Raw genomic sequence first — 26,637 nt, 5'->3', positions numbered from 1 at the left:
ATTTGGAACTATGCCCAAAGGGCTATAAAAATGTGCATACCCTTTGACCCAGCAATACCACTTCTAGGGCTGTATCCCAAAGAGATCATAAAAATGGGAAAAGGATCCACGTATACAAAAATATTTCTAGCAGCTATTTTTGCAGTGGCAAAGAATTAGAAATTGAGGGAGTGCCCATCAATTGGGGGATGACTGAACAAGTTGTGGTATGTGAATGTAATGGAATTGTAGTACTATTGTACTATAAGAAATGATGAGTGGGAGGACTTCAGAAAAACCTGGCAAGCGTTACATGAACTTATGCAGAGTGAAATGAGCAGAACCAGGAGAACATTGTACATAGTAACAGCAACATTGTCCGATGATCATCTATGATGGACTCATCTCTTCTTGGCAATACAATGCTCCAAGACGACTCCAAAAGGCTCATGAGGGAAAATGCTATCCACATCCAGAGAAAGTCTGGATGCAGATCAAAGAACACTATTTTTTACTTTTTTTTGTTTTTTCTTTCTTGTGGTTTTTCCCTTTTGTCCTGATTCTTCTTTCACAACAGGACTGATGTGGAAATATGTTTAACATGATTATACATGTATAGTCTATATCAGATTGCTTGTTGTCTTGGGGAAGGGGGAGGGAAGGAAAAGAGGGAGAAAAATGTGGAACTCAAAAATCTTACAATAAATGAATGTTGAAAACTATCTTTATATGTAATTGGGAAAAAAAATACTATTAAGTGAAAAAAAAAAGAAGATAGGAGGAAAAGTCAAAATTGTCCAAAGTTGGCAGGAAAAAAAAAAAGACATGTTAGAGTCTTGGCTCTGCTGTTTACTAGCTATGTGACCTTGGGCAAGTCACTTAACTATTTTAAGCCCTTGTTTTCTCATCTGCAAAATGAAACAAGTTGAACTAGATTGTCTCTAAGGTCCTTTTTCTGTTCTAAATTCTGTAGCTTTTCTTAAGTCACACATCCCTGCCTGGAATGTACCCCCCCATTCCAATTTGTTGGAGACCCTCTCTTCTCTTACAGATTCTACCTACTCCATGAATTTTCCCCTGAACTCCCTCTTCTTTTGCCTTCCAAGTGAAAGTGAGTTCATCTTCCTCTCATTTTCCTCCCCGTCTTTAGCTGTTTAATTGAATTTCCAGCCAGGAAGTCCAACCCTAACACCACCTCTTTCATGAAGCCTTCCCTGATTGTTGCTGTTCAGTTGTTTCATCTGTGTTCAACTCTTTGTGATCCTATTTGGGATTTTCCTGGCAAAGGCACTGGAATGGTTTGCCATTTCCTTCTCCAGGTCATTTTACAGATAAGGAAACTGAGGCAAGAAGGGTTAAGTCACTTGCCCAGGGTCCCACAGTTAGGAAGTACCTGAGGCTAGATTTGAACTGAAGATGAATCTTCCTGGCTTCAGGCCAGGCACTCTATCTGCTGCACTACCTAGTTGCCCCCTGATTATCCCAGTCCGTATGAGCCTTCCTCCTCAGACTCGACATAGCATTTTGTTTTGCACCACTCTACAGTGAAAAGAGCACTGGTTTTGGAGCCAAGAAGACCTAGGTTCAAATTCCACTTACTGACACTTACTACTTGCATAAGCTTGGCCTCTTAACCTCTATGTGCCTCAGTCTCCTCATCTGTAAAATGAAGGAGTTGGACTAGATGGTCTCTGATGTCCCTTCTAGCTCCAGATGCATGACCTAGGAACTTCCATGGTATAGTTACTAATAGAGGTGCAATGGGTTGAGAGCTGGAGTCAGGAAGACTTGAGTTTAAATCCTATCTCAGACAGGTGTGTGACTCTGGGCAAGTCATTTAACCTCTTTTCCCCCTCTTTTCCCTTAATCCCCTTACTTCTTATTTAACTGTTGAGTAAGGTGTATATCTGTACCTAACTGTATGTATATGTATTCTTCCCTTTTTAAACTATTAAGCAGATAAGAGTCAGGTTCCAATGCCATTCCTCTCCCCTTCCCCAAAGCCTTTTCCTCATTGTATAAACTCTTTTTTGCTCACCTCATTAAGATAGTTTCCCTCATTCTTCCTCTCCCTTTCCCCACCCATTCCATTCTTTCACTTGAGGTTATCCAAATACAACAGAATCATATCCAAGCCTTCTGTCTGATTAAACTCTCTCTCTCTGTGACCCTTGATGAAAGTTCTGAGGAGCTACATGTATCATCTTCCCATACAAGAATGTAACCAGTTTAACATTGTACATATATTATCTTCCCATATAAGAATGTAACCAGTTTAACATTGTACATGTATTATCTTCCCATATAAGAATGTAACCAGTTTAACATTGTACATGTATTATCTTCCCATATAAGAATGTAACCAGTTTAACTTTGTACATGTATTATCTTCCCATATAAGAATGTAACCAGTTTAACTTTGTACATGTAATATCTTCCCATATAAGAATGTAACCAGTTTAACATTGTACATGTATTATCTTCCCATATAAGAATGTAACCAGTTTAACTTTGTACATGTATTATCTTCCCATATAAGAATGTAACCAGTTTAACTTTGTACATGTATTATCTTCCCATATAAGAATGTAACCAGTTTAACTTTGTACATGTATTATCTTCCCATATAAGAATGTAACTAAACTTTGTTTAGTCTCTCGTGATTTCTCATTCATGTTCTGCTTCTCTTGACACCTGTGTTTTAATGTCAGATTTTCTACCCAGCTCTGGTCTTCTCATCAAGAATGCTTAGAACTCTTCTATTTTATTAAAGATCCATTTTTTCCTTATTAAGAGCTCCTGGGTAGGTTTTTATTGGTTGTCAGCCTAGATTCTAGGGCTTCTGAAATATTCCTCTTGTTGTTCTCCACTAGATTATAAACTCTCCGAGGGCAGAGACCATTTCTTGTCTGAACTTTGATTACCCCCTAGGCTCAGGTATTGGTTTCTGCACATAGTAGGTGCTCAGTTAAAGTTTATTATTGTTGTCTCATTCTTTTGTTTTATAGTTTGGGCTTCTTAAGGGGTGGAGGGAAGCTCCTTCTTGCTGTAATCTTGACAGTAACCTACATAAAAGCAAGATCTGTATCTCATCTGTCTTTAAATCCCTAATGTGTAATGCAGTACTTTCATCACTTAATAAATCTGTTTTGGATCTGATAAAATTGATGCTCTTGGCAGAGGATATGTTGATTTCAGAGGGCTCCCCCTTGGAAAATATCAGGCTGGACAAGAAGTATTTTGAGGACCCATTTATTATTAGGTAAAGTCAAAGAGTGACTACCAAGAAACAGTAGAGAGGAAGGTACAGCCCAGGGAAGAGATACAGGGTGAGAATGTAGGGGGATAAATCCCACTTGGGGAGTAGGGACTGGGAAGGGAAAAAAAGAGGGGAAGGAAGGTGTCTGGACAGCCAGTCAGTGAGTCTATGCGGTGCTGGCAAAGCCTACCCTGTTGTTGCTCATGTCTAGGACCTGAGACAGATGTCTCCAAGGATCCAGAGGGTCTGGCCATTCTGGGATGCCAAGTAAGTGGGCTCAATCTCTACAGTGCAGTAGCCATTATTCTGTTCAGTACAGAGGGTTGGTAGGGGAGAGAAAGCAGTATGTCAGCAATGCTTAACCTTCAGATTGGTAACAGGAGGGATTTTGACAGGTATGGCCCAAAGTTACCATTTTCAGAACCCTGGCCTTTCCACTGATATGAAAGCCTCTTCTTCCCCAATTGGTAACTGATCCCAAGAGCCCCTACAGCCTGCCTCACAATCTTACAGGGTGATTTCTCCTGGTCTTATACCTTCTGCTATCTTGAGGCTAGCTTTTTTCTTCTGGGGAAAAAGAGGTAGAGAAGAAGTCAGAAGAATTAACAAGGTCATGAGATTACAGTTTAGGACTGAAAAGAATGACAAGGGCAGTCCTTTCTCCTATTTTATAGATAAAGAAACTGAGACCTGGGGAAATGAAGTGACTTACCCAAGGTGATGTAGGCAGGAAGTGTCAGAGTCAGAATTTGAACCCAGGTCCTGACTGACTCCTTGAAAAATGACAAGCACTCCTCACTCCCTTTCTCCACTCTTCGAACTCCTCTTCCCCAAATTGGTTGAGATTATGGGAAGACTCTACTTACATTGTGGATGTAGGTAAATGGTGACAGGGAGAACTGTATTCACTTGATGAGGAAGGAGATCATGGGCAGGTTCTGAATGCTACTGCGGTCTACCCCCTACTAGGGAGAGGAACAGGAGGGCCCCAAGTCATCCCATCTTCTCAGAAGGTCATGCTGCTGAGAACGGTCCTCATAAAAAGACCTAGCTTGGGCCCAGACTCTCCCAAGCCCAGGGCACCAGTCTCATGCCCATCCTTATCCTGGCCTTTCCCAGCCCTAGTCCCACCTTAAGAGCAGGCAGATCAAAATGGAATGCTGGGAAATTATAATGACCAAGCTTGATCCCAAAGAAGAAATCTGAGAAGGCACCTTAATCTGGTACACAAACACTGCATACAATGGCAGACATTTTCCATATCTTGTTTAGTTATGCTGAATTTCCCCCCCCCCCTTCTTTTTTATTCTTTGTTTTAATTGTTTTTCTCTGGGAAAGGATACATTGGAAAATGTAGGTGATGTAAAAACAAGATGTCAGTAAAAACCTACTTTTTTAAGCAAGAGTAAACAGAGCAGGTAGTCAACTACCCAGGAGACTTTGAGTGGAAATCAAAGGACCCCTCTTCACAAACTTTCCTTCCAGTGCTTTAGACTCCACCACTCCAAAATTACTGCTTTCAACTAAGCACTTCCTGTTCCAGGTGTTCTCTTTTAAATTGCCCAGATTCCTGGGAGGGGTAACACATAATTGCTAGTAACAGTGATCATAATGGTTCACTTTAATATATCTCAATATACATATATTTTGTGATTGTTTAGTCGTGCCCTATTCTTTGTGACCCCATTTGGGGTTTTCTTGGCAAAGATGCTGGAATGGTTTGCTATTTTCTTCCTCAGTTCATTTTATAGATGAGGAACTGAGGCAAACAGGATTAAGTGACTTGCCCAAGGCCACACACCTACCAAGTGTTTGAGGCTGGATTTGAATTCAGGTCTTCCTGACTCTAGGCCCTGTCTCTGTCTACTGAGTCACCTAGCTGTGCTATTTTACATATATAAGATCATTAAATTTAAGTCTGGAAGGGACCTAGAGGTCATCTAGTGAAACCTCATTTTACAGATGAGGAAACAGGTTCAGAGAGATAAAGTGACTTCCTCTACAGAGGTCTAGAACTACATTCTAGACCTGACATTAGAACCCAGACCTCCCATAACCAACTCCTGGGGCCTGCATCTTCCAGGTATCTTGTTGTTTTTGTTACTCATCCTTTGTTTCAAAGAGGACCCATGACACCACAGGGGGATGTCTTGACTTTCTCATGAATTGGATTTAAGTGAGGCAGGGTTGAACAAAGTCATCGGCCTCACTCTCTCTTCCAGAATCATCGAAGTCCAGTGGCAAGACAAAAGTCAAGATGATTTTTGATGGCCCAGGATGTACTGGGTGACCTTGGTGTCTTCCACATCTAAGCAAGCAGCCAGCACTCCACAGCACCTGCTTCAGCTACCTTCATACTTGTTGGAACAATTTGTTCTCATCCGCCCATTCGTCTGGGAGAAGTCTTCACGTGCTTAGGGTAGACATCCCGCTAACTCACTGAGAGGTTTGAGGCCCATCAGTTGCCCTCAACCTGGTTTAGCCCATCTGCCAAGACAGTTTTGCCAGGGCGTGGCTGCTGCCCATGCTACAGCTCCTTGGAGCCACAGGTAAGAACTGGGTGACAGGTGGACACCAAAGGTGGATGGGCAGCCCTGAAAAGGCCTCAGCAGCCCTCACGCCAGAGGTGTTAATTGTGAGTGACAGGAGCAAAGGGAGGGGCCACCTCAACCTGGGACAGGTAGCCAACAAGATATATGGGTCTCTCCTTTGCCCCCATCACAAGATATCTTATGCTATTCTTATCTGTATGCGTATCATGCCCATCACCCAGTAGATTAAAAAACTCATTGAGGACAAAGATTATGCTTTTTTTCAATCTTTGTTTTTCTAGCTTATAGTAGGCACTTAATAAATATTAATTGAAGTTAAACATGTCTGCCATACTGGTCCTCCTGTTGCCTGAAGGAAAGCACTCATGTACTGCTGGGGCCCAGTGAGGAGGGAGGTGCCAGTGTCCACAAAGGCTGGCAACCCTGGGAGCTCCAGCCAGTAACTTGACCCCCAATGGAGAACCTAAAAGAAGCCAAGGAAGGAGTTCTTCAGTCCTAGGAGGCCAGGAACAGGCAGTCCAAGGGCAAGTGGCTCCTCTAGCAAATCCCTTCTCAGTTCCCACCAAAACTGGCAGAATTGGAAGGGTCTGTTAAGGCCATTAAGTCCAACCCCTTAAAAATGAGGAAGCTGAGGCAAAGAGAGGCAAGAGACTGGCCCAGGGTCACACAGCCCCCCCATATCCCACTAAAAGATCATCAATTTAGAATGACAGATGAGGAAATTGAAACACAGAAAGGTTAAGAGATTCACACAGCAGGTACACATCTAAGGCAAGATTTGAATTCAGGTCTTCCTAATTTCAGGATGTTCTAGCCAGTCTACCACCAGTCTACCAGTCTAGAATCCTAAAAATCAACTTTAATCACAGAGGTCCCTTCACTGAGCTATGGGACCCTCCAGAGAGCACCTTGGTTCCTCCCTAACTCCTAGCATAAAGCTCCTATCCAAGTCAATCCCAACAGACATCTCCTTTAAAGGATTTCCACAGAACAAGGGGAGGGAATATGATTTCCATCATCCACCTCAATCCTACTGTCTTGAGTCTAAGGAAAGTTCTTCCTGGTGCCTATCCTAAATCCCTCCTGCTCCAAAAGTTCATCTGCTCTTGTTCTTTTTCTGAGTCAAAATCTTTCCTGTAGACTCCTTGAGGGCAGAGATAGCTTTGCTTCTGGGAATTGGAAGTCCTGGGTTTGAGTCCCAACTCTGACACTAACTAGCTGGGTAACCCTGGGCAGTTTTAGTTCACTTTTCTGGGCCCAAATTCCCCAATCCATTAAAGGGGGGGGATGGATAATCCTTACAATACTCTTGGTACAATCTTAAAAAGCTTTATCAGTTTGGGTTATCATTACCCCCTGCCCCCACACACACACTAGACAGCCCCTTAATAAACACTGGACGATGACTAAGTCCCTCTCTTCTCACTTCTTCGTTTTTTTCAGACTGTTAGATCCTGAGGTTCCAACGTAAGACAACAGAGGTTAAGCAGGCTTTGCGGAACCACTGAAGCAGACATACACAACTTGGCAGTAGGTAGGGGCCAAAATTAAAATAGGCTAAACTTCTTAGGGCAGCAGATAGGTTAGACTAGAGACAGACTGATGATCGTTGGTTGCCTTGGGTCACATGACAAACAGGAGAGCGCACAGTGGCAATTCCACAGTTTTTGTGGGCTGCAGGAAATCCTTTGGCTGCCCAAGGCCTGAGGGCCGTATGTTATGCAGGCCTGCATTAAAGGCTACTTCCGAAGCACCTGCCTGACCAGGCTATACCCTCACTTTCAAACTTCCCAGATACGTGGTGTTAAATAGGGAACATGAAGCTTGGGGAGACCCCAATATCCTTAGGGGACTCAGCTTCTCTTAGCCTCCAAATTTTCCCTCCATAGCTCCCCCTCCCCACTTTAATCCACACCATCCTCCTTCCACACCTCACTCTTGGATGCCAATCTGCTAGTAGACTTTTGAGTGACAGGTGCCCAGTAGATCTGACCGGTGTCCCAGTTGTTGTCGACCCCTTCAGATATAACCTCACCCCCACTCTGAGAATGCTAGCTGCTAGAGAGCAAGAAATTATCGGGAGGTTGAAGAGGGGGTGGGCAAGGGAGGAGAAGTGACTGAACCTCTGTCTCATAAGACTTACAATTCCCTGAATACAGTCAGTCAGCAATCATTTATTAATCACTTACCTAGATGCTAGGCATACAAAGAAAGTCAAGACCATGGTCCTTGCCCTCAAGGAGGTCATAATCTAGTGGAGAAGACAACATGCAAATAACTGGTTGTTTTTGTTGTTCAGTCATGTCCAATTCTTCGTGGCCCCATTTGGGGTCTTCTTGGCAACAATGCTGGAGTGGTTTGCCATGTTCTTCTCTACCTCATTTTATAGATGAGGAAAGTAAGGCAAACAGGGTTGAGTGACTTGCCCAGGGTCACACAACTAGTAAGTCTGAGGCCAGATCTGAACTCAGGAAGATGAGTCTATCTGATTCCAAGCCCACTGCACCACCTAGCTGCCCAAATAACTAATTACACAAAGATATATACAGAGTTGATGGAAAGTAATTTCCATTCACCTAGAAATAATCCAGAAAAAGTGGATGATCCAAAATAGTGGTTAAGTGTAATGTTTTAAAATATATATCTGGCAAATGAAATAAGCATAACCAGAAAATAACATGTGTAACATAACAATGCAAATGGAAAGGACAAGAAAAAAACTGAACATTGCCTAAAAATAATGACCAAGGTTGGCCCTGAAGAAGGAATGGGAAAAAATGCACCCCACCACCACCACCAGAGAGGCGGGGGACTATAGGTGTAGAATATTGCCTATACAGACTCAGTCAGTGTATTTATTAGTTTTGTAAAAGTGTTTTTTTTTCTCTTTCTTTTTTATTCTTTCTTACAAGGAATATCTCTCTGGGCAAATTTAGAAATGAAGACAACATAAAAACAAAAACTATCATTTAAAATATGTATTTGGCTAAAAGTGAGTACTCCAAACCAAATATTGAAGCTGCCCAGTGAAATCCTGACTCAGAAGAACTTGAGTGGTTCATAGATCCAAGGATTATAGATTTAGAGAAGGAAGGGACTTTTTTTTTCTTTTTTTTCCCAGTCATGTCCAACTGTCTGTGACCCTATTTGGGGTTTTCTTGCCAAAGACACTGGAGTGGTTTACCATTTCCTTCTCCAACTCATTTTACAGATGAGGAAACTGAGGCAAACAGACTGAAGTGACTTGCCCAGAGTCACACAGCTAGTAAGTGTCTGAGGCTGGATTTGAACTCAGGTCCTCCTGACTCCAGGTTGGGCACTCTGTCTATTGCTCCACCTAGGTACCCCTTAAATGTGAATACCCCAAACCAAATAATGAAGCTGCCCAGTGACATCCTGACTCAGAAGAACTTGAATGAGTCATAGAATTCAAGGGTCATAGATTTAGAGCAGGAAGGAACATTAGAGGCCACTGAATCCAACTCTGAATTATGCTCATCTGCCCTTTACTCAGTTCTAGGACAATTCAGTGGCTCAGTGGATAGAGAGCTAGACTTGGAGTCAGGAAAACTTGAATTCAAATATTGCCTCAGATTTTTATTAGCTATGGAACTCTGAGGAAGTCACTAAACCTCTGTTTGCCTCAAATGAGTTGGAGAAGGAAATGGCAAACCACTCCAGTGTCTTTGCCAAGAAAACCCCAAAAGGAGTCACATACAACTGAAATGACTGAACAACAACAAAGAAGGAAGGAGAAAAAGAGAGTCAGATAGAAGGGAAGAAGCTGTGAGTTGTATGAAGAGTCTCCCAAATGAATGGTCCATGGATGGGATTTTTCTCTGTGCAAGCTGTTATCATGTCTCTGTCTTTGCTAACTGGCTTCGCTTGTACCTGTAAAATGACCATGACACTCAAAACCAGAGGTAATAGGCGACAGAAAAGACTAAATCCTCAGGAAAGAAGCAGAGGGATGCTTCCATGATGCCTTCCTTAGCTTCCCTAGCCAAATGTAATCTCTTTTCCTCCAATTTTCCAGAAATACTTTGTCTGGATCTTTTCTTTGCTCCCATCACACCCTCCTTTCTGTTATACTTACCCGTATACATAGGAAACTAAGACACACATTTTCACCCTCCCAGCTGGTTTACCCCTCTTTAAGTCACAGCCCCTCTCCTCCTCCCTTCTGGAAAGGTTTCTTGAAACAGCCCTGGAGTAATTTGCATAATCTATTCCAGAAGTCCTGGAGGAAGATGCAAGATAGTAAGGTGAAAAGAGAGTGGGAGACATTGCTTTGGGGAGTCCTAAGAGTCAGTGGGAAATGCTAACACAAGCAGGAAGCAAACCAACAGGTATGGAAGGAAGGAAGCAAAAGGGAATGATTCACCTGAAGCCAAAAAAGTCAGTTGTGGTCCTACAGGGTAAGCAAGGAGCATACCCATAGTGCCCCGAGTCTGCCGGGTTATGCTGGTAAATGTTTAACAACTGGCTCTTTGGGGGAAACGTAGGCATGTACATACTTTAAAGTTTAATCTGCATCATTAACATTTTCTTCATCACTCTCCTAGGTCTAGCTAGATAATCAACAAAACAGTAAATCAAGCCCTGATTTGTAGCTTATTGATTTTGGAGGTGTAAATAAATACTCACACTGAAATTCTAACAATCAGCTCTCCTGAGAGAAACTCCCTCATGCCTCAGAGTGAGAGGGCAGGGACTGTGGGATTCTGGGTTTGTTAAAAAAGGAAACCAGTAGCTCTAACACTGTCAGCCCTAAGCACCAACTTTAAAGCTGATCTTCTAGAAAGAAGGAAATGAGCGCCATCTGCTGGGGGAGAGCTAAACTTCAGCGGCTTTGAAGTAGACCCTAGAGGCACCATTGGCCAGAGGACCAGAACTACTAGCCACCCTGTGGAAGCAGCAAATACAGGGGAAACTATGAGACCCTAGCAGAGTAAAGGAGAGAAGACAGAACAGGGCTTTCTAACCTGTGATAGGCAGCTTATATCAGACTTGTCTGCTCAGGGAGCCTCATTCCCAGAGGAAAGTTTCTGGAACTTCCAAGACAACTGGCCTGAACGTATTCCTATTTCTATCCACACTTGATGTTTCTGTATGTCTTCTGAATACTAATAACGTCTCACTGGCAGGGTTAGCTTAAAGGAATCATCTGTAGCCAGTCTAGGATCAATATGCTGTGGGATTTACAGAATATTTTCACATGTTTATTTTCATCATTGGCAAATATTTGATGAACACCAGAATGAAATATTTTTGTGTTACTAGTTTACTAAATTTGTGATGAAATAGAATGTGATGCCTAAGCATAACTCAACTGTACTAATTTTGGAAGAAGAAGTGCAGAATTCAGTGTCTGGGGAAAGTGAAGCATGATATGAATCATACATTAAAATGTACTGAGCCCAGAGAACATTAATTATGCTCTGTTTATAACAGCAGACAAATAAGTCTTATTATACTATATGATGTATTGTGCTATTATATGATATTGCTATATATAACACATTCTATATTTGATTATATTATTTGTATATATTAAACAACATTTTTATTTCCATATTAACCACGATGCAAAAAAAGAAGAAAAAGTAACAATATTCTATTATGTAACTTTACATAATGTGGTTCAATTCATTTTAATATATTAATTGGTCAATTACAATATTGTGACATTATATACAATTATATTGTGCTATGTTGTATTATGTTATGTTACATTATGTTATATTACATGTATATTATAGCTTCTTTTTTAGTAAAGTTCTATGTGCTATGTATTGATCTCTAAAATGGGAATCATTCTTTTTTTTAATTTAAATTTATTTATTTAACATATTTGGTTTTCAGCATTGATTTTCACAACAGTTTGAATTACAAATTTTCTCCCCATTTCTACCCTCCCCCCCCACTCCAAGATGGCATATATTCTGGTTGCCCTGTTCCCCAGTCAGCCCTCCCCTCTATCACCCCCCTCCCCTCTCATCCCCTTTTCCCTTCCTTTCTTGTAGGGCAAGATAAATTTCTATGCCCCATTGCCTGTGTATCTTATTTTTTAGTTGCATGCAAAAACTTTTTTTTTTGAACATCTGATTTTAAAACTTTGAGTTCCAAATTCTCTCCCCTCTTCCCTTCCTACCCACCCTCCCTAAGAAGTCGAGCAATTCAACCTAGGCCACACATGTATCATTATGTATAACCCTTCCACAATACTCATGTTGTGAAAGGCTAACTACATTTTGCTCCTTTTCAACCCATCCCGCTTTATTGAGTTTTCTCCCTTGAACCTGTCCCCTTTCCAAAGTGTTTTTTTGATTACCTCCACCCCCATCTGCCCTCCCCTCCATCATCCCCCCCCTTTTATTTTTTTTTAACTTCCTCCCTCTTCTTTCCTGTGGGGTAAGATGCCCAACTGAGTATGTATGGTATTCCCCCTCAGGCCAAATCTGATGAGAGCAAGGTTCACTCATTCCCTCCTCACCTGCCCTCTCCCCTCCTCCCACAGCACTGCTTCCTCTTGCCACCTTTACGTGAGATAATCCACCCCATTCTATCTCTCCCTATCTCCCTCTCTCAGTATGTTGCTCTCTCATCCCTTAATTTCATTTTATTTCTTTTAGATATCTTCCCTTCATCTTCAACTCACCCTGTGTCTGCTCTCTCTCTTTTACATATATATATATATATATATATAGATACAGATATAGATATATACATATATATATATACACATACACATATAAACAGACATATATATATACACATACATACACATACATATACACATAGATATATACATACATACACATTCTCTTATATATACACATAAACATATACATATATATGCATATTCCCTTCAACTACCCTAATACTGAGGTCTCATGAATCATACACATCATCTTTCCATGTAGGAATGTAAACAAAACAGTTCAACTTTAGTAAGTCCCTTGCAATTTCTGTTTCTTGATTACCTTTTCATGCTTCTCTTGATTCTTGTATTTGAAAGATTCTTGTATTTGAAAGTCAAATTTTCTATTCAGTTCTGGTCTTTTCATTGAGAAAGCTTGAAAGTCCTCTATTTTATTGAAAGTCCATATTTTGCCTTGGAACATGATACTCAGTTTTGCTGGGTAGGTGATTCTAGGTTTTAATCCTAGCTCCATTGACCTTCGGAATATCGCATTCCAAGCCCTTCGATCTCTTAATGTAGAAGCTGCCAGGTCTTGGGTTATTCTGATTGGGTTTCCACAATAGTCAAATTGTTTCTTTCTGGCTGCTTGCAGTATTTTCTTCTTGATCTGGGAGCTCTGGAATTTGGCAACAATATTCCTAGGAGATTTCTTTTTGGGATCTATTTGAGGAGGCGATCGATGGATTCTTTCAATTTCTATTTTGCCCTGTTGCTCTAGAATATCAGGGCAGTTCTCCTTGATAATTTCTTGAAAGATGATATCTAGGCTCTTTTTTTGATCATGGCTTTCAGTAGTCCAATAATTTTTAAATTATCTCTCCTGGATCTATTTTCCAGGTCAGTGGTTTTTCCAATGAGATATTTCACATTGTCTTCCATTTTTTCATTCCTTTGGTTCTGTTTTATAATATTCTGATTCCTCATAAAGTCACTAGCTTCCATTTGCTCCAGTCTAATTTTTAAGGTAGTATTTTCTTCAGTGGTCTTTTGGACCTCCTTTTCCATTTGGCTAATTCTGCCTTTCAAGGCATTCTTCTCCTCATTGGCTTTTTGGAGCTCTTTTGCCATTTGAGTTAGTCTATTTTTAAAGTGTTGTTTTCTTCAGTGTATTTTTCAGTATTTTTTTGGGTCTCCTTTAGCAAGTCATTGACTTGTTTTTCATGGTTTTCTCGCATCCTTCTCATTTCTCTTCCCAATTTTTCCTCTACTTCTCTAACTTGCTTTTCCAAATCCTTTTTGAGTTCTTCTATGGCCTGGGGCCAGTTCATGTTTTTCTTGGAGGCTTTTGTTGTAGGCTCTATGACTTTGTTGTCTTCTTTAGGCTGTATGTTTTGGTCTTCTTTGTCACGAAAAAAAGAATCCAAAGTCTGAGACTGAATCTGGGCACGTTTTCGCTGCCTGGCCATATTCCCAACCAACTAACTTGACCCTTGAGTTTTTCAGTGGGGTATGACTGCTTGTAGATTACAGAGTTCTATGTTCCACGTTTGGGGGGGAGGTGCCAGCTCTGTCAGACCTGCACTACTCCTTCCCCAAGAACCCCCAGTCCAGGCTGGGCTTAGATCTTCAGCAGGCTGTTGCACTCCTGCTCTGATCTGCCACTTAATTCCTCCCACCAGGTGGGCCTGGAGCCGGAAGTAACAACAGCTGTAGCTGCCCCACCTCCGCTGCCCCTGGGGCTGGAAGCCGAACCGCGAACTCCTTCCACTCCCGCAGCTTTTCCCACTAACCTTCTCCGCAGTCTTTGGTGTTTGTGGGTCGAGGGGGCTGGTAACTGCCGCAGCTCACTGAATCAGGGCGCTAGGGCCCCCTCCGCCCGGCTTCTGGTCTGGATGGTCCATGCCGCTCAGGCTGGGCTCTGCTCCATTCCGTTCCCAGCTCCCAGCTCCCAGCTCCCAGCTCCGTGTGGGATAGACCTCACCCAGAGACCATCCAGGCTGTCCTGGGCTGGAGCCCTGCTTCAATGGGAATCATTCTAAGTCATTTGTGAAGTGTATATTCACCAACATGGCACTCATGTTTTTTAAATATGATTGTTAGCAATTAACATCTGTTTACAATGCCTGTTAGTAAAATAAATTACAATTCTGTTTAAAAAAAAAGGAAGGAGTTAGGAAATGACTGAGGCTGAGGGGTAGTTCTTGTGGTGAAGAAAGTATACAATGTCACACGACATTGGAGACTCCAGGAGAGAACTCCAAGCTCTAGATAGAAAAAGCAACCGGAAAGGAGACAGGGTCAAGTCAACAAGCATGGTTAGTGGAATTGAAGTTAAGAGGCCTGGGTTCTGCCATCTCTCTAGCTCTGTGACCAGTTCACTTCTACGAACTTCCGTTTCCTTATCTGTAAAAAGGGTTTGGTAATGCTTTCACTACCTATTTCACTGGGCTTTTTTAAGGTTTAAAGTTTACCAAAAAAAAAAAAGATGAAATCACTTTGTAAGCTTTAAAGAAATGTGAATGGGGGGAAAGCATGGAGGGATAGTAGAGGGAAAAGAGAGCTGAAAGAGGCAGAGAGAGGGAGAGCAGCACCATGCTGGGAACATGGCCAGGCAGTGAAAATGTGCCCAGATTCAGTCTCAGACTTTGGAATCTTTCTTTGGTGACAAAGAAAAACAAAACATATGGCCTGAAGAAGTCAACAAAGTGCAAGAGCCTACACCAAAAGCCTCCAAGAAAAACATGAACTTGTCTCAGGCCATGGAAGAGCTCAAAAAGGAGTTGGAAAAGCAAGTTAGAGAAGTAGAGGAAAAATTGGGAAGAGAAATGAGAATGATGCAAGAAAACCGTGAAAAACAAGTCAATGACTTGCTAAAGGAGACCCAAAAAAAAATACTGAAAAAAATATTGAAGAAAACAACACTTTAAAAAATAGACTAACTCAAATGGCAAAAGAGCTCCAAAAAGCCAATGAAGAGAAGAATGCCTTGAAAGGCAGAATTAGTCAAATGGAAAAGGAGGTCCAAAAGACCACTGAAGAAAATACTACCTTAAAAATTAGACTGGAGCAAGTGGAAGCTAGTGACTTGATGAGAAATCAAGATATTATAAAACAGAACCAAAGGAATGAAAAAATGGAAGACAATGTGAAATATCTCATTGGAAAAACCACTGACCTGGAAAATAGATCCAGGAGAGATAAGTTAAAAATTATTGGACTACCTGAAAGCCATGATCAAAAAAAGAGCCTAGATATCATCTTTCAAGAAATTATCAAGGAGAATTGCCCTGATATTCTAGAGCCAGAGGGTAAAATAGAAATTAAAGAATCCACAGATTGCCTCCTCAAATAGATCCCAAAAAGAAAACTCCTAGGAACATTGTCACCAAATTCCAGAGCTCCCGGGTCAAGGAGAAAATACTGCAAGCAGCCAGAAAGAAACAATTTGAATATTGTGGAGAACCAATTAGGATAACACAGGATCTGGCAGCTTACACATTAAGGGACCAAAGGGCTTGGAATACGATATTCTGGAGGTCAATGGAGCTAGGATTAAAACCTAGAATCACCTACCCAGCAAAACTGAGTATCAAGCTCCAAGGCAAAATATGGACACAATAAAATAGAGGACTTTCAAGCTTTCTCAGTGACAAGACCAGAGCTGAATAGAAAATCTGACTTTCAAACACAACAATCAAGAGAAACATGAAAAGGTAAACAAGAAAGAGAAATTGCAAGGGACTTACTAAAGTTGAACTGTTTTGTTTACATTCCTACATGGAAAGATGATGTGTATGATTCATGAGACCTCAATATCATAGTAGCTGAAAGGAATACGCATATATATATATATATATGTGTGTGTGTATACATATATATATATATATATATACATATGTGTGTGTCTATGTGTGTCTATGTGTAGGTATATATATATGTGTGTGTGTGTGTGTATACACACAAAGGGCTCAGGGTGAGTTGAATATGAAGGGATGATATCTAAAAAAATAAAATCAATTTAAGGGATAAGAGAGGAATATATTGAGAGAGGGAGAAAGGGAGAGATAGAATGGGGTAAATTATCTCGCATAAAAGTGGCAAGAAAAAGTGGTTCTGTAGGAAGGGAAGAGGGGGCAGGTGAGGGGGAATGAGTGAATCTTGCTCTCATTGGATTTGACCTGAGGAGGGAATACCATACACACTCAATTGGGTATCTTACCCCACAGGAAAGAAGGAGGAAGAAGATAAAAAAGGGTGGATGATAGAAGGGAGGACAGATGGAGAGAGGAGGTAATCAAAAACAAACACTTTTGAAAGGGACAGGGTCAAGGGAGAAAATTCAATAAAGGGGGACAGGTTAGGAAGGAGCAAAACATAGTTAATCTTTCACAACATGAGTATTGTGGAAGGGTTATACATAATGATACGCATGTGGCCTGTGTTGAATTGCTTGCCTTCTTAGGGAGGGTGCGTGGGGAGGGAAGAGGGGAGAGAATTTGGAACTCAAAGTTTTAAAAATAGACATTCAAAAACAACAACAAAAAAAGTTTTTGCATGCAACTAGGAAATAAGATATACAGACAATGGGGGCATAGAAATTTACCTTGCCCTACAGGAGAAGAAGGGAAAGGGGGATGGGAGGGGAGTGGGGTGACAGATGGGAGGGCTGACTGGGGAATGGGGCAAACAGAATATACGCCATCTTGGAGTGGGGGGAGGGCAGAAATGGGGAGAAAAATTTGTAATTCAAACTTTTGTGAAAATCAATGCTGAAAACTAAATATATTAAATAAATTTTTAAAAAAAGATTCTTTTAGAGCCGGAATAGCATTTATAGGGTGCGTTCAGGTTTGCAAAGAACTTCATAGATGTTGGCTCATTTGATCCTGATAGCAACTCTGGAAGGTAGAAGGTATTACTCCCATTTTATAGATGAGGAAACTGAGGTAAACAAAAGTTAAGTGATTGGATATTAATTTAACCTCAGGTTTTCCTGACTCCAAGCACTTCAGATAGTATCAAATCCAGTTTCCTCTTCTTTCTTGTCGTTCGGTTGTTCAGTCCTCTGTGACTCTTTGTGACCCCGTGGACTAGAGCACACTGGTTCTATCCATGGGGTTTTCTTGGCAAAGGGAACTGGAGTGGTTTGCCATTTCCTTCTCCAATGGATTGAGGCAAATAGAGGTTAAGTGACTTGCCCAGGGTCACACAGCTAGTAAGTGTCTAAATCAGGATTTGAACTCAGTCTTCCTAACTCCAGTCTCAGCGCTCTACACCAAACCACCTAACTGCCTCCTCATCTTACAGGTGTGGAAACTGAGGCCTATAGAGGTTAAGTGGCTTGACTAGGGTCACACAGCTATTTAGTGGCAGAGTCAGGTTTTTAGCTTGATTCTCCTGACCCCAAGCCCAGTGTTCTTTTCATTACCCATGAAGCACAGGCTGGCAAAGAGGGTATGGGGTATGTACATCCTCATAATAGCCTCCTCTCCCCAGTTTTCTTGGCTTCTGGCCTTGTTCTCTAGATGTCATCCCTTCCCACTGGCAAGCTCAGGGCCAGGAACGGGAGCTAAGACATCTGCTTTTCCAACCTGCATGAGAGACCAGCAGTGAAATCAGGTTCAGCAAGGGACGATTTTTTTTTTAGGTCAGAGGGTTTGGGTAACATCTGTCTGGACCAGGACTCTCTCCTGAGGACCACATCAGTTTTGGAAAAGGTTATAAAAATGCTCATCCTTCCTTCTTCACCTAACAAAACACACAATTTGTTTTGCACTTTTGTGTTTGCACCTCTGTTATGAATTTATCATATATTATTGTATATTCTAATTTTCTAGGTTGGTGTCTTTCCCCACCAAAAGACTGGATACTCCATGAGGCCAGGGATCAAGTCTTTCCCTCCAGTCCCTATACAATGCTAGGTACATGAGAAATCTGTTTCTTGTCATTGACAAAGACATCCCACCCTGGAACAATCCTCATCCACAGAGATCTTAGTCTTCTCCAAGGCCTTAGGAAATGGGATGATCTAGGGTTGGTCCAGAGCCACTTCCCTCGGGGGATACCAGCTTCCTCCTACTTATTCCCACTGTATATTCTCAGCTCCCAAGATGCCTGACCATACCCACTTCCCAAGCTTTCCAAGAAACTAGGAAGCGACACAAACCTTAGGGTTTTACCAGGGGCAGAGTAGGCATATCTAGGGCCTATATACTCATTGAGACTACAGGGTAATGACCAGATCTTACACTTCTATGTCTGCCCCCTCTATACTTCTCCACCCACAAGCACACAGTGGATACTTCATAAAAATATGTGGATTGGAGTTCATTGAAATGAGATAAAATTGATTGATTCTTCTCAGCTCCACTCCAGCTATGCAATTTGATTTTGAGAAAATAAATGGGCCTTTAAGAGCCTGAAGTTCCCCTCTGTGGTCCTCCTCTCCACTAGGCACCATATCTTCTTCAATTGAGGACCCTGCCTCTCCCTCCCTCCCCTTTCCCCACCACCTGGGCTACTCACTGGAGGCCTGGCTCTGGCAGTAGATGGAGGGTACCCACAGGTTGCCAGTGTCAAAGAGGACCAGGAAGTTCTGGAGTGGGGTTCTGATGCTGATCACCCCACAGTAAGAAGATGGAGAAGAGAAAAGGGTCCCATAATTCCTGCTCAACCCAGTAGATGCTCCAACCCACAACGGGCTGGTTGTGCCCTTAGGATGCCCACCCTTAACTTAGCCCAAGAAGTATGATTATAGGCACTGGATCATCTCAGCTCCCTAACCCATCCCATTTCTGTAAACAAAGCCAAGACTCAGAAGACCCTGACTGACCCCTGTACTTGTTGAATATAGGGGGCGATAGAAAGCCTTCTCTTAGCTGCCCTCAGAGCCTTGGGTCCATCCAAAAACACTTATTATATTGAGCTACCCAAGGCACCTGGCAGCTAAATGGCTCAGTGGATAGAGTGCTGGGCCTGTAGTCACAAAGACCTGAGTTCAAATCTGGCCTGACATTTGCTAGCTGTGTGACTCTGGGCAAGTCACTTAACTTCTGTTTGCCTAATCTACCAGAGAAGGAAATGGCAAATTACTCCAGTATCTTTGCCCAGAACACCCATGGACAGTATGGTCCATGAGGTCATGAAGAGTTGGATATCCCTGAATAACAACAGGCACCAGTGGCACCCATATTACCAGACACGCAATTCAACAAATACTTATTTTGCACTTGTGCAAGACACTGTGATGCTAGATGCTAGAAAAGATACAAAATGAAATAGGATTTTGTTTTTCCATTTTTCTTTCTCAAAGGAGTTGGGGTGGGAGGAGGGAGAGAAAAGCAATACCTACTCATTGAAAATAATTCCTTTTAAAAAAAGATGAAACATGATATGGTCCCTGCCTTTGAGTAGCATATGATTTAACTGAGTAGGTGGTATCTTAGGAAGTACTTTGGACAGGTAGCAAGTAACTGAGGTGGGATTTGAACTTTGTCTCCTAACTCCAAATCTAGTGATGGTCTTTCAACTTTGCCACAGCCATCCTTTGAGAAGTCTGGTGAAGAGGTTTCCAGCACCTGGAGAGGGTGTGGGAGGGGGCAGAGTGCCTGAAGGAAGGGTTCACTAGAAAGGAGCATCTGAGCCGAGCCTTGGAGGGAGAAATGAGCAGAGATGGAGGTATTTAGGAGTGGCCAGGGGAAGGAGACCCATTCTTGGCATGGAGGAGAGTGTGAGCAAGGGCAGTAAAGAAAGACTGAGAAGGCAAAATAATTCCACCTGGGGCTTAGCTCTAAAAGAGCCTTAAGTACACTTCACTGGGACAGGTATTATGCCAACCGATTGGAGGGTGAGCTGGCTAAATCTTGGAAAGTCGCATGGAGGAGGCAGCCTTTTGAAGGCTGATCTAATCTTGGAGGTGGGAAGAGGCGGTGGCAGTCAGAAGAATGGAGGTTATGCCAAGCTTATGAGCTTATAATTAGGGAGAGAGAAGGAGCAAGTGTTAGGAGCCAGTACAGCTAGAATGCAGAGTTTGGGTTGGGTCATCATGGAAGCTAAGTGGATAGATAAGATAATTGGAGGAGTTTTGAAAGATTACCGTTTAAAGAAGGACTTTCTTTAGTTGATAGAGTAAATTGTCTAGTCTTATGGTTGGAGAGATTTTAGAGAAACACATTCCCCCTAACCTTCTCTACTACCCAGGTATTACCAAATTCCTTTGGGCTCACAAGACAAGGTAATGACCATAGTAATCTAATGTTTGAAAAATGCAAAAATGCAAGCTTTTGGGACAAGAACTCACAAAAACTGTTGGGAAAACTAGAAAGCAGTTTGGCAGAAACTAGGTATAGACCAACATCTCATACCATATACCAGGATGAGGTCAAAATGGGTACATGATTTAGACATAAAGTAATGCCATGAACAAATTAGGAGAGCATGGAATAGTTTACTTGTCAGATCTATGGATACTGGAAGAATTTATGACCAGCCAAGAGATAGAGAACATTATGAAATAGAAAATGGATAATTTTGATTACACTAAACCAGAGGTTTCCAAACTTATTTGTCCTACTGGCCCCTTTTAAAAAAAATCACTCAGTGTCTCCCCTGAAATCTACTTTTTAAAAAATACTTTAGTGGATTTTTTTTTTTGAAATTTGCATCATTTAAAAATTTTTTTTTTTAAAAATGACACCTTAAATTTAATAATTTATTTCAAATTTGTGGGTTTTTTCCTGCATTGAAATTTTGGTGATGCAATATTGCATCATGTAACTCTATAGTACTGTATTGTAAAAAAGTCATTACACACACATATTCCTGCTGATGCATGCTGGACTTCCTGACAATGCGATACTGTTTGCCTGTCAACACTTGCTTGTTAAGACCTGTTGGTGGACTTGACCATTGATTGGTTATAACTTGCATTTTGTGTGTTTATTTGGAAAATAATGTAATCACTAAAGCTTTAATTCTGTAGCACAACAGATAAAACATGTATGAATGGTTTTTCAAATTCTTATCTTCTCTTCTTTCCTTATGCTTCCACTGCCCCCTTATTTTTAATCAATGCCTCCCCCACAGTTGCACCCAAGGCTATTACCAGCCCCCTGGTTCATTTCAGCACCACCACCACCCTTCCCAGGTGGCAGTATTGTCCACTTTGGGAGCCTATCCATTAAACTAAAAAGGTTTTGCACAAACAAAACCAATACAGCCAAAATTAGAAGGAAAGCAAAAAACTGGGAAAATACTTTAAAGCAAATTTCTCTGATAAAAGCTTAATTTCTCAAATATATAGTGAACTGAGGCAAATTTATGAGAATATGATTCATTTCCCAACTGATAAAGAGTCAAAGGATAAGAAGAGGAAGTTTTCATATGAAGAAATCAAAGCTATCTATAGTCATATGAAAAAATGTTCTAAATCACTACTGACTAGAGAAATGCAAATTAAAACAACTCTGAGGTACCACCTCATACCTATCACATTGGCTAATATGACAGAAAAGGAAAATGACCAAAACTGGAGAAGATGTGGGAAAATTTGGATACTAATGCTTTGTTGATGGAGTTGTGAACTAATCCAAATATTCTGGAGAGAAATTTAGAATGATGCCCAAAGGGCTATACAACTGTGCATATGTTTTCACCCAGCAACACCATTACTAGGTCTGCATCCCAAAGAGATCAAAGAAAAAGGAAAAGGACCTATTTAAAGCAGCTATTTTAGTGGTGGCAAAGAACTGGAAATTGAGGGATTCCCATCAATTGGGGAATGTCTGAACCAATTGTAGTACATGAGTGTGTTGGAATATTACTCTGCTATAAGAAATAAGCAGGATGCTTTCAGAAAAACCTGGGAATGATGCAGTCTAGGGGTGCTAGGAACCCCAAAATACAAGGCGGGTCTGCCTTGAAAGAATTTGACCACTCAAGTCTTCTTTTAGTGAGAGATAAGGTTTATTATATCACCAATAGAAATGGGCCACATTTTAAGAATCTGTGCATTTGATGAGGATAAAATTGGTACTTTTATACAGAAAAAGACTGAGAAAATCTGGTTGAGATCAAGGAGTTGCAAACACCCGTGGGTGGTCTGGGAGGTAACAGAGAAAAAGACCTGGATGGGATTAAAGAGTGTCAAATAAACTAAGTAATCTAGGTGGGCTGGGGTGGGCCAGATGCCCCAGGTAAACACCAGGGGTCTGGGCTGCTGAAATTTTGGGAAAGTCCAAAGGCTTTTCCTTTTTGGGGTCCAGATCCCATCACCATCAGGAAGACTTATATGAACTGATGCCAAGTGAAGAGAGCAGAACCAGGAGAAGGTAGTACACAGTGTTAGAAATATGCTCGGCCCTGAAATTGAGGTATCAAGGGCAATTTATTATTATTGAGGAATCCAAAGGAATTGGTAAATGTTCCTGGCCAGGAGAGGACTCCACCCCTTTTTAGGAAGAAGGAGTGGGGAATACAGGAGTGAGACCAGCTTTATTCTGTTAGACCGACACAAATTTATGCAGCATCAGGTCAGTACCTCCCTTCAGAGAACGGATTGGTCCACTCCCTTCTGGGTTATAATCTTCCCTATATGTCCCTCACATATAACTCCTTGGTATGTTCCCCTTCCCCAACATATTTCTCATGTTCGAAAATGGTGGAAAACTCTCTGTGGGTGTGTAAGGTAATATTCAATTAGCCAATTAAGCATGCATTGTAGCCCTTTGACCTGGTTTTCTCTTCAACCCGGTTTAGGCCAGTTTAAGCCAGTTTTCCTAACGTCCTCAGTCTGTGGTTTCTGCAAAACTACAAACTTTATTTGGATTGGCTGAGGACCCTCATCCTGGTTAATTTTTACTCCTTCTTTGTTCAGGCTGACAATTAATTATTCTGTGGAACTTAATTAACTCTTCTGTGGAAAACTAACCTTCCCTAACTTTTACCAATCTCTCACCACAGTAACAATATTGAAACTAACTTTCCCTAACTTTTACCAATCTGTCACCACAGTAACAATATTGCATGGAGATCAACTGTAAAGAACTCTCAGCAATAGAATGATCTAAAACAATTCCAAAGCACTTATGATGAAAGATACTGTCCACTTCCAGAGAAAGAACCGATGGAATCTGAATGCAAATCAAAGCATACTATTTTTCACTATTTTTGTGGATTTTTTTTGAGGGGTTTGTGTTTTCTTTCACATAATATGGAAATGTTTTGCAGGACTGTACATGTATAACCTATATCAAATTACTTGCTTTCTCAATGAGGGAGGGAGGGGAAAGAAGGGAGGAAAGGAGAGAATTTGGAACTCAAAAATTTTTTTTAAAATGTTAAACGTTGTTTTTACATGTAATTGGGGAAAAAAATTAAAGACTTTTATTACAAGCCTGCTCTAGCCCCAAATACCTTAGTCTTGTGATGTGATGAGACAAGACAGAACAATGAAGACAAATGTGTTTTTTTAAAAAATACTTTTGGGTTAATTATTGCCTGTTGCTTTGTTGTTAAGTCATTTTTCAGTCTTGTCTGATTCTTTGTGACTCCATTTGGGACTTTCTTGACAAAGATACTGGAGTGACTTGCCATTTCTTTCTCCAGCTCATTTTACAGGTAAAGAAACTGAGGTGAACAGAGTTAAGTGATTTTCCCACAGTCATATAGCTAGTAAGTGGCTGAGGCACAGTTTGACTTGTTGCCTAAGTTCCTCTTTTAATATGTACACACCCCTGGGTTAGCCTTTATCAATAGCTCAAAGTGATTGAGTTTATCAGTTCCCTTTTCTCTGGGCTAGGAAGGTTCCGGAGCAGAATGACTGGCTTTAATGTTGACAAACCTTAAGACTGACTTTTTTCACAACAATGCTGTCAACTAGATGAAAGTAAGTAACGTTATGGCCAATTTATAGAGGAAGAAACTGAAGGAAAAATAGGAGAAAGGACTCACCTAGTGTCAGAGGATCATGGAATCATAATTTTAGAACTCAAAGCCACCTGAGGAATCATCTAATTCACCTCCTTCATTTTTACAGATAAGGAAACTGTGACCTGGGAAGGTTGAGTGATTTGCCAAATCTATGGAAGATCCCAGTCTCCACTGCTGATCTGAGTTCAAAGGTCTTTTCACTTAGAGGAAAGTGGGGAAGGGTAAGGAGAAAGGACCACAGGAAGGGGGGAAAGAAGACCTCAAGGGAAGGTAGTATATGCCATGGACACCCTCCCCAAAGACCTTATGATTTCGATAAAGACTGGCTCCTGCCAAAAAATTTTTTTTTTCTCTCTGAAGGGCAAAGGGAGAGTTATGGAAGTTTCAGAATAGACGGGACCAACCAAATCTACAAGTATGGACTGTGACTCAGTTATAGCACATGAGATTGGTTTCAGGGAATAGAAGGCTAAAAATATGATCTCCAGCAGAATGTGAGCTCCTAGAGGGGAGAAAGTATTCTTATCTCCCTATCCAGGGCCCTAGCACTGTCTCACACTCATTTTTTTTAAATTTGGTTCTATGATTTTACTTATGGGCAGCTGGGTAGTGCAGTGGCTAGATCACCCAGCTCAAGTCAGGAAGACTCCTCTTCCTGAGTTCAAATTCAGCCTCAGACACTTACTACCTTTGTGACCCTGGGCAAGTCACCTAACTCTGTTTGCCTCAGTTTCCTCATCTGTAAAATGAGCTGAAGAAAGAAATGGTAAACCAGTCCAGTATCTTTGCTGAGAAAATCCAAATGGGGTCATGAAGAGCCAGACACAACTGAAACAACTGAAAAACAACCACAACATGATTTCACTTGGTGCTGGATTTAGAGTCAATGGACCTGGGTTTGAGTCTCAGCTCTGATGTTTACTTGCCATATGACCTTGCGCAAGTAACCTACCATCTCTGGGTCTTAGCTTCTTCATCTATAAAAAGAGAGAGTTGGACCATATGGCTTCTAATATTATTTCTAGCTCCAAATCTCTGATCTAATGAGGTAAAATCCACTCTACCATTGCAGATCTCATGCAATTGGCAATCTTAAAGAATTGCTTGGGGGCACAGAGAAATTAGGTGATTTGGTATATGAAGAAGTCAGAGCTTGAACCCAGATCTGCCTGCTTTTTCTACTACCCATATATCTAATAAAGACTTAATCAGTGTTCCTTGAATTTAGTTGACTAATCGACAACCATTTATTAAGCACTTATTAAGTGCCAGACAGCTAGGTGGGGAAGTAGATAAGAGTGCCAGGCCTGGAGACAGCAAGATTCATCTTCCTGAGTTCTAATCCAACTTCAGACACTTACTAGCTGTAAGTAGTAGACCCTGGGAAGTCACTTAACCTTGTTTGCCTCAGTTTCCTCATCTGTAAAATGAGCTGAAAAAGGAAATGGCAAACCACTCCAGTATCTCTGCCAAGAAAAATGCTAATGGGATTGCAAAGAGTCAGACATGACTGAAAACGCAACAACTACAACCACAAAGCACCAGGCATTGTGCTAGGCTCTGGGGATACAAAGACAGACATGAAGCAGTCCCTGACCTCAAGGAGCTTATCTTCTAATAGGGAGTGGACACATATATATAAGTATAAATAAAATAAATTCAGGGCATTTGAAGAGGCACTAGCAATTGGGGAAGAAAGGCTCCATTCATGTGGGATGCAGCTTTCGAGCTGAGCTTGGAAGGAAACTTTTGAATTGCATTGAAGTGAATTGGCCAGGAAGAAAATTGAGACCTTTGTCTAAATCTCAGTGTAACAATGTACTTTGTAAGACCCTCTTTACCACTTGTTGCTTCATCTCTCTCATCTCCAAAGTGAGAGGATCAAGGGGATCTTCCAGGTCCTTTCCATCGAGGGAAAAAAAAATTACAATTCCATGATTTGGGTCTATGGACAGGAGGGAAAGGATAGCTTGGTAGAATCTACTTGCAGATAGGTGACTGACTAGCCCATAAGTATCTGCTAAGGAGAGAAGACCTTGCCCAAGAAAGCTGGGCCCCCAAGGCTCAATACTGGTGAAATAGGAGAGAGGGGGATTCACATCCATGTAGGCCATGGGTTCAAAGGCCACACTGAAATCCCTGAAGTGATATTTGCTGACAGGATCATATTGGGGGGTCTTCAGTAACTCCTCCTTCATTGTCTCCTGAATGGATTTGCCATTCTTCAGGGCGAAAAAAGGTGGCAAGTTAATGGCAGGGTCTTTCCCTTCCAT

At 41.4% G+C, this 26,637-nt stretch overlaps 1 pseudogene; it reads right to left on the bottom strand.

The window, feature by feature from the left end:
* Positions 1–3,404: 3,404 nt before the first annotated feature.
* On the bottom strand, positions 3,405–26,637 carry LOC118857876 (annotated as a pseudogene).

This window comes from Trichosurus vulpecula, chromosome 7 (assembly GCF_011100635.1).
Source record: "Trichosurus vulpecula isolate mTriVul1 chromosome 7, mTriVul1.pri, whole genome shotgun sequence".
NCBI lineage: Eukaryota > Metazoa > Chordata > Mammalia > Diprotodontia > Phalangeridae > Trichosurus > Trichosurus vulpecula.
The sequence above is the reverse complement of the archived record's forward strand: the minus strand, read 5'-3'. Positions and strand labels throughout refer to the sequence as shown.